We start from the raw sequence: 12,425 nt of genomic DNA, 5'->3' as shown, positions 1-12,425 counted from the left end.
TAGCAGAATCATCTCTACGGCCCCTTTGACAGAGTTACAGTGGCTGCTCGAAGGCTCCAAACTACTATAAACTTAGAGAGGAACGAAGATGTACTGCCTGAAGTGGCTCTTCAAAGGTTTCTGGGGTGTACATGAAATTTTGAGTAGGCACTCAACAAGTCTGTGCTGTATAAATTTGCTAGAGAGGAAGGAAAGGGTTTGTGCTGTGGTGTGTTGCTGTGATGAGCTCCTACTAATACACTGGGCTGAGAGGAAGCTTGAGATACTGAAAGCTCGGACTCGAACACAGAATTCAAAGGGAAGACAATTGCTACTAACACTTTGTAAAGAAAAAAGATTAAAGGCTGACCTGTTCAATTCAACTGTATAGCACTTTTAACAATGGACATTTTCAGAATATACACTTTTCCTTTATAAATTTTCCCTAATAAGTCAGAGGTTATGGTTGTGAGGAAAACATCCCTGAGATGATATGAGAAAGAAACCTTGAAAAGAACCAGACTCTAAAGGGAAGACATCCTCATCTATAGAACACCAGAGAGTGTGATTATAAATCATTTTCCTTAACTGTGTACTATATGGTTAAAAAAGTGCACCAAGAAATTTATTCTAGTTTTAACATGAAGTCATTCGTGTGTCATCATTGTGTTCATTGATGGAGACTTGAGTGCAAAACTGTCTGTATCAAATACAATCCAATGGCTTCTAAGTGGTATCATCCACAGTAATGTGTCATGTATCTCCAGGCTGTTTATGAGGAACATCCTCAGGAGCTGTGAGAGGTGATGAAACACCAACCAGAAGTAGGACATCAGGATGGATCAGGTAGGTCCAGAGAGCAGAAGGAGTCAGGAACACTGGGATCTCAGGAGTAGCCTGTGTAGCTTGGAGAGAGAGAGAAAGAGAGACAGAAAGAGCAAGACTAGCTATGACAGCATAACTAAAAAAGAGCTAGAAGTTAACACAGACATGTCAGCATCCTATGACCATCCATTCCACTGTCAATAAACCAGTCATGCCTGTGAACTCTCCAGATCTGATCCTTTACATGAGAAAAAAAATTCACAAAAGGTTTAAAGAACTAAACAAATCTGTATTCACTTGAACACTGATACTCTATCTGATTCTAGAACACTAATGGGAAGCCCGTTCAATAACTGAGAGACTTGGTAAGAGAATTGTCTGCCCCCGCTGTACATCCTCTACCTTGGAGTCCTGTATCTTATAAAAGACTTCACATGTAAACAAAATAACGTGTAAAGTATAAAAGGAAGCTTACCGTATAATGTGATCTTGGTTTTACCCTGAAATTTTTCCCGGAATTATTTCACAGAAATTCTTCAAGTGAGGAAAGTAATGTCGTCTTTAGTGAGACTCAGTATTTAGAGTCATTTCAGTGCAAGATTAAGTATGTCTGTCTCAGTGTTAACACTTGCCATAACAGCAAAACGTATATATTCAGCACAATAAAGGGCATAGTGTTATTAAATAATAAAGAAAGTTACCTAACATAATACATATGTTACATATGAACATAATGTCAACAGAAAGCTTTTGGGTTACGTAAGAAATGTTATGACTTGCAGAAGTGTATAATAAATGAAGAAGTGAAAAAAATATACAGTATATATTATTGATTGATTGATTGCATACATCTTTGGCTACTAACATCCTGTTTTTCAGTGCACTGTAATGAGGGTTGAATTTTATCACTACTGGCTGCTCATGTTCTAATAAAATCTTTACTTTGAGGAAAAGGTGAAAAGAAGAATAAGGAAGGGAAATGTGAGGAAAGATAGCATTAAATTATATTACAGTATATAACACCTGAACAGACAGATGACCAAAGAAAATTTTAAATATTATTTGTTTTAAATCTAGAAAACCACGAGATCTGATATATAAAGACTTTAAGAGTTGCAGTAAATGGATAACCGGATATGGAGCACACCATGGGAGATGCTATTTTAAAAGAACAAAAAAAAATCTTCCATTTTAGTGGCTGAAGGCTACATGAAATTTTACGGAAATATAGAAAAAAAAAATGAAGCTCACTTTCAAACTGCTTGCGGCGTTTAGGGTGTGTATAGAGTCCTGCTGTTTCTTCATGTTTCACAGTAATTGTAACTTTCCTTGTACACATACGGTTCACAGCAGTGAGTCGGTATTACAAGCCACTTTGATCTAAAGAACAAAGTAAGCGCAGACTTAATGAACCAGACTTTTCTTTTCTAATTCCTACTCTTCATATGCAGTGGTTTCCATCTCTCAGTTTTTCTCGGTTCCACCTTGCTGCGTCTGGAAATGATGGATGAAATCAGACAGCTGTTGAAGTCTTCTGTAAGGAGACGTTTATATTTATAACAGTTATTGACGGAAGGAGTCTCTAGTGTAAATTCAGACTAAACTTTAAGAGAAAGAAGATCTGTGTAATGCTGTTATAACAAGAAGTATAATAATCTATATTCATCATTCCATTCATTCCACATCACTGTACTCTATACAGATCTAAACACTGTAATCTTTTCTATATTTTATCTATTTATTTTGCTATTACAATTTTTAACTATATTTTCCCTATATGACTTACATGTACTTTTTTTTCATTTTATCGTATACTATTTGTATCTCATTTTTATTCTTTTACATTAATGTAGGTTGCTTCCATTTTTTGTATCAAGAACAGGAGTAAAAAGCATTCTCTACATGTCGCTTTGTAGGACTGTGTATGTGACAAATAAAATTTGAATTTGATTTGAAGCAACTTCGCAAATTTTGTTCATTTCCCTCTTGTTTAGTTAATTCTATTTTTAATAGAATTCTATCTAGATTTCTATTTGCAGTATTTTTTGTACACTTTTATTCTTCATTTTAGTCTTTGATTCTTATAAATTCTGTTTTGATGACAAACTATCGAAAGTATGTTGTCGTACTACATGTTGTACTGTATACAAATTATTCATCATGTCAGAGCACCATGACCACCATTTTCCATGGTGGAACCTGGAGGTAGATACTTTAGAGGCAGTGGTGGGTCAAATGGTTATGGCCCTGGATTGTTGATGGGAATGTCTGGGGTTTGAGCCCCAGCAAAGCCGAGCTGCCACTGTTGGGTCCTTGAACAAAGCTTTAACATATCATTGTGTCATGGCTGACTGACCCTGTACTCTTCCAAACCAAGATATCCAAAGAAAAGAATTGCACTGTGCTGTAATGTACATGTGCCAAAAAAATAAAGACGACTTCTCCTTCTTGTAATAGAATGGCCATACTGTGTTTTATTCCTTACTTAAATATTTAATGATTTATAATTATCTAACAATTTGCCAACTCCAGAAAAACCTGTTTAGAGTGTTTGTCGCATCAGCTCAAGTTGCAGACCCAAACATGGCCGCCATGGACTCTCGCTCCCAGCAACCACCTTCACTCCAACGCTCACATACACCATCCCTCTGATTATGTTGACCTGTGTTTAATTAGTATGATCTATTAATACTGTTTAAAATCACCTTTATTTTATTTGTTTCTTTGCGTTCAGTTCTCTCACATCCATGACGTTTACCTAGCCAGGCTCCAGGTTCCTAGCCTGGATCTTAGTCTTTTGCTCCAGTGTACCCAGTTATTGGACAAAGTATCTTCTCTGTTCTGTGTCGCCTCTATAACCTGTTTGGAACCTGTTTATATCCTGACTGACCTGTGCCTTTTTTTAATCCATAATATTTATTGGATTGTTTGCCGATTCCCATTTCACTTTCTGTTCTGTACTTTTTGAGCAGTTTCCTAATTTGACGCTCTGAATAAACAGCCTGCATTTGCATTCTACTTCCAAGTGTTTGTGTTCGTGACAGTTTTATATAATCTGTTTTTTTTTTTCCCTATTAAGTGAAGATGTTCTAATTGCAACCTCCCATCTGCTATCAAGTGAGGTCATAATATTTTATATTCAGTTCATGCTTAGCGCTGATCTTCTGATTATCCTCCATAATAACCTGAAAATAATAAATACACTGAAATAGAAAGTGCTCTCCAGAAACATTTTGTGAATTTCCAGTGTGTCTAATGAATGTGTATGAGCGATTTGAGTGAACTTTGCCATGCAAATTCTTCATTTATCAGAATATGAATAGATTGTTGGAAAAAAAATCGATGCAATATAATAAATGCATTTCATATTATAGATACAAACACACTCTTTTGTGTGTATATGCAGAGAACCATCATAGAAAATCATCCCAATTACACAACAGTCTACACCTGCTTTTTGTACAGCACGTGTAGAGAAGAAAGCACCATTATCATTAACCTTACAATAACAAAAAGTGTCCCAGTGGAACCTGCACCAGCTGTAATTAGAGAATGCTCTGTTCAGTTCACTTTCAGGTTTAATAAGGGCCACCATTTATCATTAATGTGGCATCCCACTTGGAGTTTAGATGCTAAAACCATCCATTAAATACAATATAAAGCTGCTGAACATGCAACACACCTGTGTAACAACGCTCCTACACAATAATATATGTCCTAATGATAGAGCTTGTGATAAAGCAAAAAAAGAGAGAGCGTCGGAGGACAATTGTTTTACAGGAAATGTTGGACTCGTTCTTGTATTCTGAGACACACAGATCCATCTAGGGCCTCTTCAGCAATGAACCCATGCATGATACACACTGACTCCTTGGATTTAATTTTACTTTTTTGAGATTTTTCAGTTGTAATTTTTATTGTAATTTTTTTTCATATAAATTTTTGATTTATCAGATATTTGGCCGCAGACCCCCTTATCCAGGGCGACTTACATGTATCTCATTTATACAACTGAGCTATTGAGGGTTAAGGGTTAACCCCAGACACACTACATGAAAGCAGTAGACTTACTATGGGAGTGTGTAGAGACTTAATAAACAGTTTTGGTACATTAAAGTAAAACCTGATGAACTAACTAACTAGCTAGCAGCAGAAAGCAACAAAGCGTTTGGTCGAATCTAATTGTGATTAATGGCTGAATTCAAATGTTATAAAATGAACCCAGATAGCACAGAAAAATCCAGGTAATAACAGCACAACATACACAAATATCATTCTTAAAATTGAAAACAACTCTTTCTCCTATTTTGTTCTGTCCATGTTGAGCATTAAATGTCTTTGTCCCACTCCACAGTGGTGGTTAATATTAAGCTTATATGAAAGTAGACACTTAGGGCTTTAAGAATTGTAGTTTTTTATAAGTATTTCTGTTTGTACCTGGCCTATTAGGGACAATATATTCATAGAAAAAAACAGTATATTTTTAAACAAAAAATTAGTGATATCAGAACCATTTCTGCTCTCTGAGACGCCCCGAGTGCTTGTTCCTAAGCATCAAAAATTTGAGTGTTTATCTTCAACCACTAAAATTCTTTGTAAGGTTATCCAACAGAGGGAAAAACACACGTCTCACACTGAAAGCCAACAGTGAGTCCTGACTCATTTTATATCAGACTCACAGCCGGAAAATCATTCATGTGTTTATACTGATTGAAAATGTCCCATGAGTCGATTTCCATTCTGCTGGTGGAACAGAACACCAGTATCATATACATACAGAATATAAATATAAATACAGAAAACCATACAGTCATAGAGACAGGCATTGAGGCAGATAATGTATTGTTCCTGTGTTGTGTTACTGATTTGATTGATTTCCTATTAAGCTGTGTTTAGTGAGCTTGATAGAGAAAGAGAGAGAGAGAGATTTCATGTGATCATGGTTGTGTGTGCATGTGTGTGTGCCTGTATTACTGCAGGTGTTCCCTCTCCCATGGGTTTCCATGAATGAAAAAGCTCAGTAGGAGTAAATATTGGAGTCTAATTAGCACTGCATTACTCCAGGTCTTCACACCAGGGAAAATATCTCCAGCAGTGGGAAATTCAGCAACAGGGAATTCTTTACTGAAAGGCAAGGTTTCACACTAGGCTTGATTTCCCCCTTCAGTTCATGTTCACTTCTAAGAGCTGTCATTGTCACAAAGCAGCTTCAAAGGAAGGTGAGCTACATGTTAAACTAACATCAAATCCTTAAGATCAAACTCACATGGAAGATCACTGTAATAATAGTACAGCTCTATTGGATTTGTGTATAGTTATGTTTTCTTCATGGATTTCTACTTGCAACTTTGCTTCTCAATGTCTAGTTCATTCTTTGTACATGATTCTTGTTAGTCCTGCTGTTGTCCTATTAATGCCATTTGCTCAGCAGACAGAAACGTCTAAGATTCTATGTTGTTGAAGTCCTTTGCTTTTTTGGAGGGCATTTTTCACTTTCATTTATAATTTCATGTTAACAACAGACACAAAGCAGAAATTTGCAGAAATATGAATGTAGGTTTATGGCTTATGAACAAGCCAGAGCTAAATGGAGAGAAAAAACTTGATGCCAGATAGGCCATAAATCATAATTAAAATGGCCAGTAAAGACAAACTGTACAGTGTGTTGAAAGGATGCCATGACCCCTTCAACTTTTACATGGAAATTGTTCTTTTTCCCAGAGTTCAAAAAATAGATTTTGCAGCAGTTTTGTTGTGTTCATGTTCAGCATTGAATGTCTTTTTCACATCACACTCCGCAGTGCTAGTTAATATGAAGCTCATATAAGGTAAACACTCAGGGCTTTAAGAATTTGTATTTCTGTTTGTACTTACTAGTGGCAATATATTCATAGAAAAGTTCCAAAAATGAAAAGTTCTATCTTTAAAGTAAACTGTGATATCAAACCAATTTCTGCTCTCCGAGACGCCCCAAGTGCTTGTTCATAAGCACTAAAATTTCAACCAGTACAATTCTGAGTAAGGTTATCCTCACTTTGAAAGCCAACAGGCTCATTTTATATCAGACTTGCAGCCAGAAAATCATTCATTTGTTTATACTGATTGAAAAGTCCTCAGTAATTATGTGGTCATAGACTTAAAAATAAAGTTTATTTTGTTTACATAGTAATTAACCAGTAACTTTTCTCTCCTCTTTGTGGTTGGCACGAATCTTCCCCTCGCACTGCAAGCCAAGCTATGCAGCACATGCAGCTGTCTGCAGCACTACACTGCTTAGTTATTATTACTTCCACTGTTGTTCCATGTTTCATTTTATATCAGACTTGCGACCAGAAAATCATTCATTTGTATATACTAATGTATATATATAAAATATTAAAATGTCTGATAAATTGATTGTTATACCGCTGGAGGAATAGAAAGCTGGTCTAATGGTAATAAGGGTTAAACATTCTATAGATCCTACACAATTTAATTAAGTAAGAGGCAAGAATATTTGTAAGTTGTTTTTTTTTTATGTTCTTATGTTCTATCACTAACTGTCTGTATAAAATCATAACATTTTAGAACTTGGACCAAGCAGTTTTTACTCTAGTTTGCTGATGGACAGTTTTTCCCCATTCATGCATTAATATTTTATTTTTTATCTTTTAAAAAAAGGGAAGTTAAAGGTCGGGGGTTTGGTGTTGGTGGGGAATATGGGAAATACCAAAAATAAATATTTAAAAGACTGTATCAGGTCTATCAACCTGTAAGGGTTTTTTTTTCTTTTTGCAAGAGCTGTGCATTTTAACCTGAGATTTCACTGAAATGTTATCCAAAATACATTAAATCACTTGTCTTCATTCATAAGTGCTGTAGAGGATTTATTCATGTATTAAATGATTAATCTGAAACATTTCCCCCTTAGATACATACTTAGGTTATGAAATATAATTATGAAATCCCTCAAATGAAGATTGCTGTTTCAGATATGTATTGTAGGAGGGTCTATTGGAGGAAACACACTTTAGCACTGAATGGAAATAGCATTATGAAAAGGGTCATTAACCAGCAGGACAAACAAATTAAAAGCTGAAGTATTGCAGTGTCATAAATAAATGCTTTTATTTTTTTTACATGCAGTAGAACAGCAACGTGCTGGCATTATCCATGTCACCTGGTCATTACTCTTAATCCCACCATCTGCTCCGCAATGCAAACACAATCTCACGATACCAGAAATCCAATACCCGCCACTGCCAACATGCCTCACCACCTCTGTCAAAACCTAATTTGATTTATTAAGATTATCCTGCAAGGTTGGAAAATGGCACCAAAAAATCTATGTAACCTTTTCAAAGTTGGATAATGAAGGTAAAAAAAAAAAGACAGCAGCTGAAGAAGTTACAACATGGCCCATGTCTGGTAATGAAATGATTAATACCGCAGAGAGATAAATGACATCGAGCTGACAAGTTAAAATGTTATGTGACTCAAATCAAACCATTGATGACAATATGTGACTTTAGGCACTGTCTTGGGCTTTACTCAGGGTATAACTACAGATAAAATGGAAGAACTTGTATATTGCTAGAAATGCCAAGTTAATTAGTAACTGATAATTTACTGCATATAGTGTTATGATATTTTGTTTAGTTTCTATACAGTTACTCTTGTTGTTGGGATATTGCAAAGTAGCATATGTACTTGGAAGCATTGTTTGATTATGTTGTGAATAAGAGAATGATGAAAGAATGGCTACTGATTACTTTACATTTTTCATAGTATTATAAAGGAGCTACTTGAACATATATTTAGTAATATTGTTTGTGTCTGATTATGGTATGAATAACTGGAAGTATGCCATGGGAAAACAGAGAGGCAAGCAGGCTGCATGGACACAGATGCAGGTGGGCTTTTCTTAATTTAAATCCCAGAAGACAAATCCAAAACAGGAAAAAAGCAAAATCATGTCAAAACAGGCTGTGTTAAAAAAAACATGGCAAGAAAACGGCCACACAAGCTAGGCTAAAACCGGTTCAAAAACAAGCAAAACAGGGCTACATTCAAGATGTTTATAATGTTGTGGACTCAAACACACAAACCATATAGTTTGTGATGACTGAGGGTTTAAATAAATGCGTACATCAAGGATGAAACTGAAAACGTGAGCTTAATCATGATACATGAGGGAAACACCCAATGACAAAACAAGAGCAGAGAGAAGACATGAATCAAAAGAAAAGCTAAACAAAACAATTAAAATTTGGAACAAAAGTGGAAGTGTAATTGAGTGCTGTATCACTGCAGACTGTGATGTGCTGTGTAGCTCGGCTTGCAGTGCGAGGGGAACATTCGTAACAACCACATAGAGGAAAGGAAAGTTACAGGTTAATTACTATGTTAAAAAAAAAACTCAACAACTTTATTGCAGTCCAATGAGTTTTTTTTAATTAGTATAAACAAATGAACGATTTTCTGGCTGAGAGTCTGATAAAAAATGAGTCAGGACTCGTGTTTTTTCCTCTGTTGGGTAACCTTACAAAGAATATTCATAGGTGAAGATAACACATTTTAGATGCTTAAATTTTAGAAGCATTTGGGCCATCACAGAGAGCAAAATATCACCAATTACTTTGAAGATAAAAACATTTGTGTGGAAAAAACATTTGGAAATTTGTGTGGAAAACTTTCCTATGAATATATTGCCCCTAGTGGGCTAGGGAAAAAAACAGAAAAACTGCAAATGCTCTGAGTGTCTACTTCCATATAAGCTTCATATCAACCAAAACTGGGGACTGTGGGACATGACAAAAACATTCAGTGCTGAACATGGACACAATAAAACAGGAGGAAATTCCATTTTTTGGCTTTCTGGGAATAAAGGTTTAATGTACTGCCATATAGCTGGTATTTTTTTTCCTCCATTAGTTACTATATAACATGCAACAACTACATTGTTACCTGTATATTTTTATGTACATAATGCCCTAGCAGTGGCACCAAATACTTGTACAGAAATCTCATAGTCTTTACCTAAGGTAATATCAATCAGCCCTCACCTCTTACATACTCCTATTTATCATAAACGTCCATATTTAATCCCATCTACTTACTATATTCTTACACTATTCCATAGTAGCTACCTGGAGTTGTTCAAGACAGTGCAGGACCCAGTTTCAAGCATAAGGCTAAAGGACTAATAGACGTGCAGAAGGTCAAGAATCCAATTTGTTGTTTAATAATAAAAATGTAGCTGCTTGAAATCACTCGCTTTTCTACATGACCATCTCCCTCCTGAGCCTGTATTGATTTGTCCATTGTGATTTTGCTGAAATGGAAGCATATGCAGTAATACTTTTCAGCAAAAAAGTTGGACTCGCACAGCAGTCTGAGAGACTTAGTGTAAAAATAAGGATCCTGCAGGGAGTAATTGGCTGCTTGATGAATTGTATTGTATTGGCAGAGCTTGTGCTTAGGAAGGCTTTGTGCTATAATGTGCACAGCTCAAGGGCAGGGCTTTATTGGTTTTGTGTTCGCCTCACCACTCGCTCATTTCCTCTCGTTTCACCTGAACATTACCAGCTGCTACTAATTAATGCACTACGAGAAGTTATTAATCATTCAGTCAATAGTACAGAAAGCGGTCTGTTCGCTTCATGCCAATGAAAGCAGATCAAATTTTCCAGCACTTTCAAATTTGCCAGTTTTATCCAAACTGTATAAAATACACATATGATTTTGCTTATTAAATGTTAATTAGATTACATATAAATGTATTTTGTCTGGATTGTTTGGTTTACAATCATAATTCCATTATTTTAGAGGAATTTAAAGATGTAGTTTGTTATGAGTCTGTGTTGTAAACACTCTTGTGAGTGTGATCTTCTTTCTACTTCCTCTGAAGTAGACCTGAGGCAGATGTGGAGATACTTACTAGTCTGGAGCTCATGTTTGAAGTGGAAAAGAGGGTGGTCACTATGAGGTTTTGATTTGTACCAGGAATAGATATACATGAGCCAAAAAAAATATTAAAGATTTAGTTACGGGAGGAGTTTATTGAATTATTTGGAGTTTTGTCAAAAGCCTTTCAGATGGACTGAGAGATGTTCTAACAACAAACATTAGATACATGCTCATTGTCTAGCTGTGTGGTTTTGGTAATTGGTGCTAATGGTGGACTGTAACTGCTAACTGAATGTATGGTTTTGATGTCTTTGACTCAGTCTGTTGAGCAAATGTGATGCTATTATGCATTTCATTAGCAGTCAGTTATGGCTTGTTGTCATGGTGGAACAGATAGGAGGAAATACAAAATGGCAGCTCCATCCTAACCGAGCAGATCAAAGCAGAATGTAAACACAGTCATTAGAGCCGGGAAATGGCTGGAAATGACTGCAGTTCAAGACAGAAATGTAAGCAAGCGAGCATAATAATTATGAATATGACAATTTTGAAATTATGGGTAATCATATGAATGCAGATAGTATTTACAGAGTGCAGAGAGAAATGAGTGCAGAAGAGGTGACATGGGCGGAATAAATACCGGTAAATAGAAGGGTGGAAAAGAGAGCCCATCATTTTCAGGCATCAGATGTGCAAGACAAAAAAAAACCAAAAACAAAAAACCTTAGCCCATACTTAAAATATTGTTGGTTATAAATCTAGAAATTTTCAAACAAATGCATGTAATTTCTCATTTATATATGATACGTATGAGTTTAAAAAATGTTGTGACTCACGATAAAAATTTATATTATTTTTCTAAACTCATGCCTTTGTTTTGCTGGTATCGTGATTTTTTTTAAATAGACACAATAAAATAAGTTGGCAGCAATAGAGTACAAAGTAACACTGCTGATTAATGTAGTGCTTCGTTTACTGGCATTCTTTCTGCCTAGAATATACATGATTTACTGTTTTGTTCCTGCAAATGTAAAAGTCTGAGAGAAAGAGTAGTGTCTGTGTGAAGAGCATTAGCTTCATTTTGCACTCTGATGTGGTAGATTAAAGGTAGGTAGGTTGCAAAATAGTTGAGCTGTAAGATTTGTTTCCATTCTTGTACTCAAGCCATTTGTCTGTATTGATTTGGACTTGTCTCTGAAAATTGGCATAAGTACTTGGACTTGGATTTATTTTAGTAACTAAATATGGATTTGGTCTAGACTGAGAGTTTGTAAAAATAATGGCCATGTTGTTTTTTCTTTCCACATGCACAAAGTTTGACAAGAAATATCTATTTTCTTCTAGAAAGCGTAAATGAAGCTGTAACAGAATATGAATAATCATGCACTAATACCTGAATGAATACTTACCTAATTCTGAACTAATGATGAGGTAAGGCATGTACTAATCACAGAGTAATGAGTTAACCTTAACTAAAAACGAGTCTTGTGGGTTCATGCATGAATAATGACAGGTATGTCAGTACATGTTTTTAGTTAATGTATTAATTAACAGATAGACTAAACAAAAGCAGACATGCTCTATAAGCAGGAATATGAATTAAACTTACATAATTTCAAATTCTTTATATAATCTGCCATAGGCAGTTGCGTACACAAACATCACTGGATTGTGCAGAAATTACTTTCATAATTTACATAGATCCTCCTTATCAAACCTAGAAAGACCCATGA

At 35.5% G+C, this 12,425-nt stretch overlaps 1 protein-coding gene across 5 annotated transcripts in view; it reads left to right on the top strand.

Moving 5' to 3' along the window:
* LOC131351424 (zinc finger protein 418-like) overlaps window positions 1-12,425 on the top strand; it is a 50,201-nt gene that overhangs the window by 15,111 nt on the left and 22,665 nt on the right. For 3 of the 5 annotated variants that reach the window (XR_009204395.1, XR_009204396.1, XR_009204397.1), the window contains exon 2: window positions 747-4,263. The gene's annotated coding sequence lies outside the window, so the exon portion shown is untranslated. Of the gene's footprint in view, window positions 1-746; window positions 4,264-12,425 lie in introns of those variants that run through there. The other 2 variants (XR_009204399.1, XR_009204398.1) reach the window with 2 other exon arrangements.

Source organism: Hemibagrus wyckioides, linkage group LG03, assembly GCF_019097595.1.
Source record: "Hemibagrus wyckioides isolate EC202008001 linkage group LG03, SWU_Hwy_1.0, whole genome shotgun sequence".
Lineage (NCBI taxonomy): Eukaryota > Metazoa > Chordata > Actinopteri > Siluriformes > Bagridae > Hemibagrus > Hemibagrus wyckioides.
The sequence above is the reverse complement of the archived record's forward strand: the minus strand, read 5'-3'. Positions and strand labels throughout refer to the sequence as shown.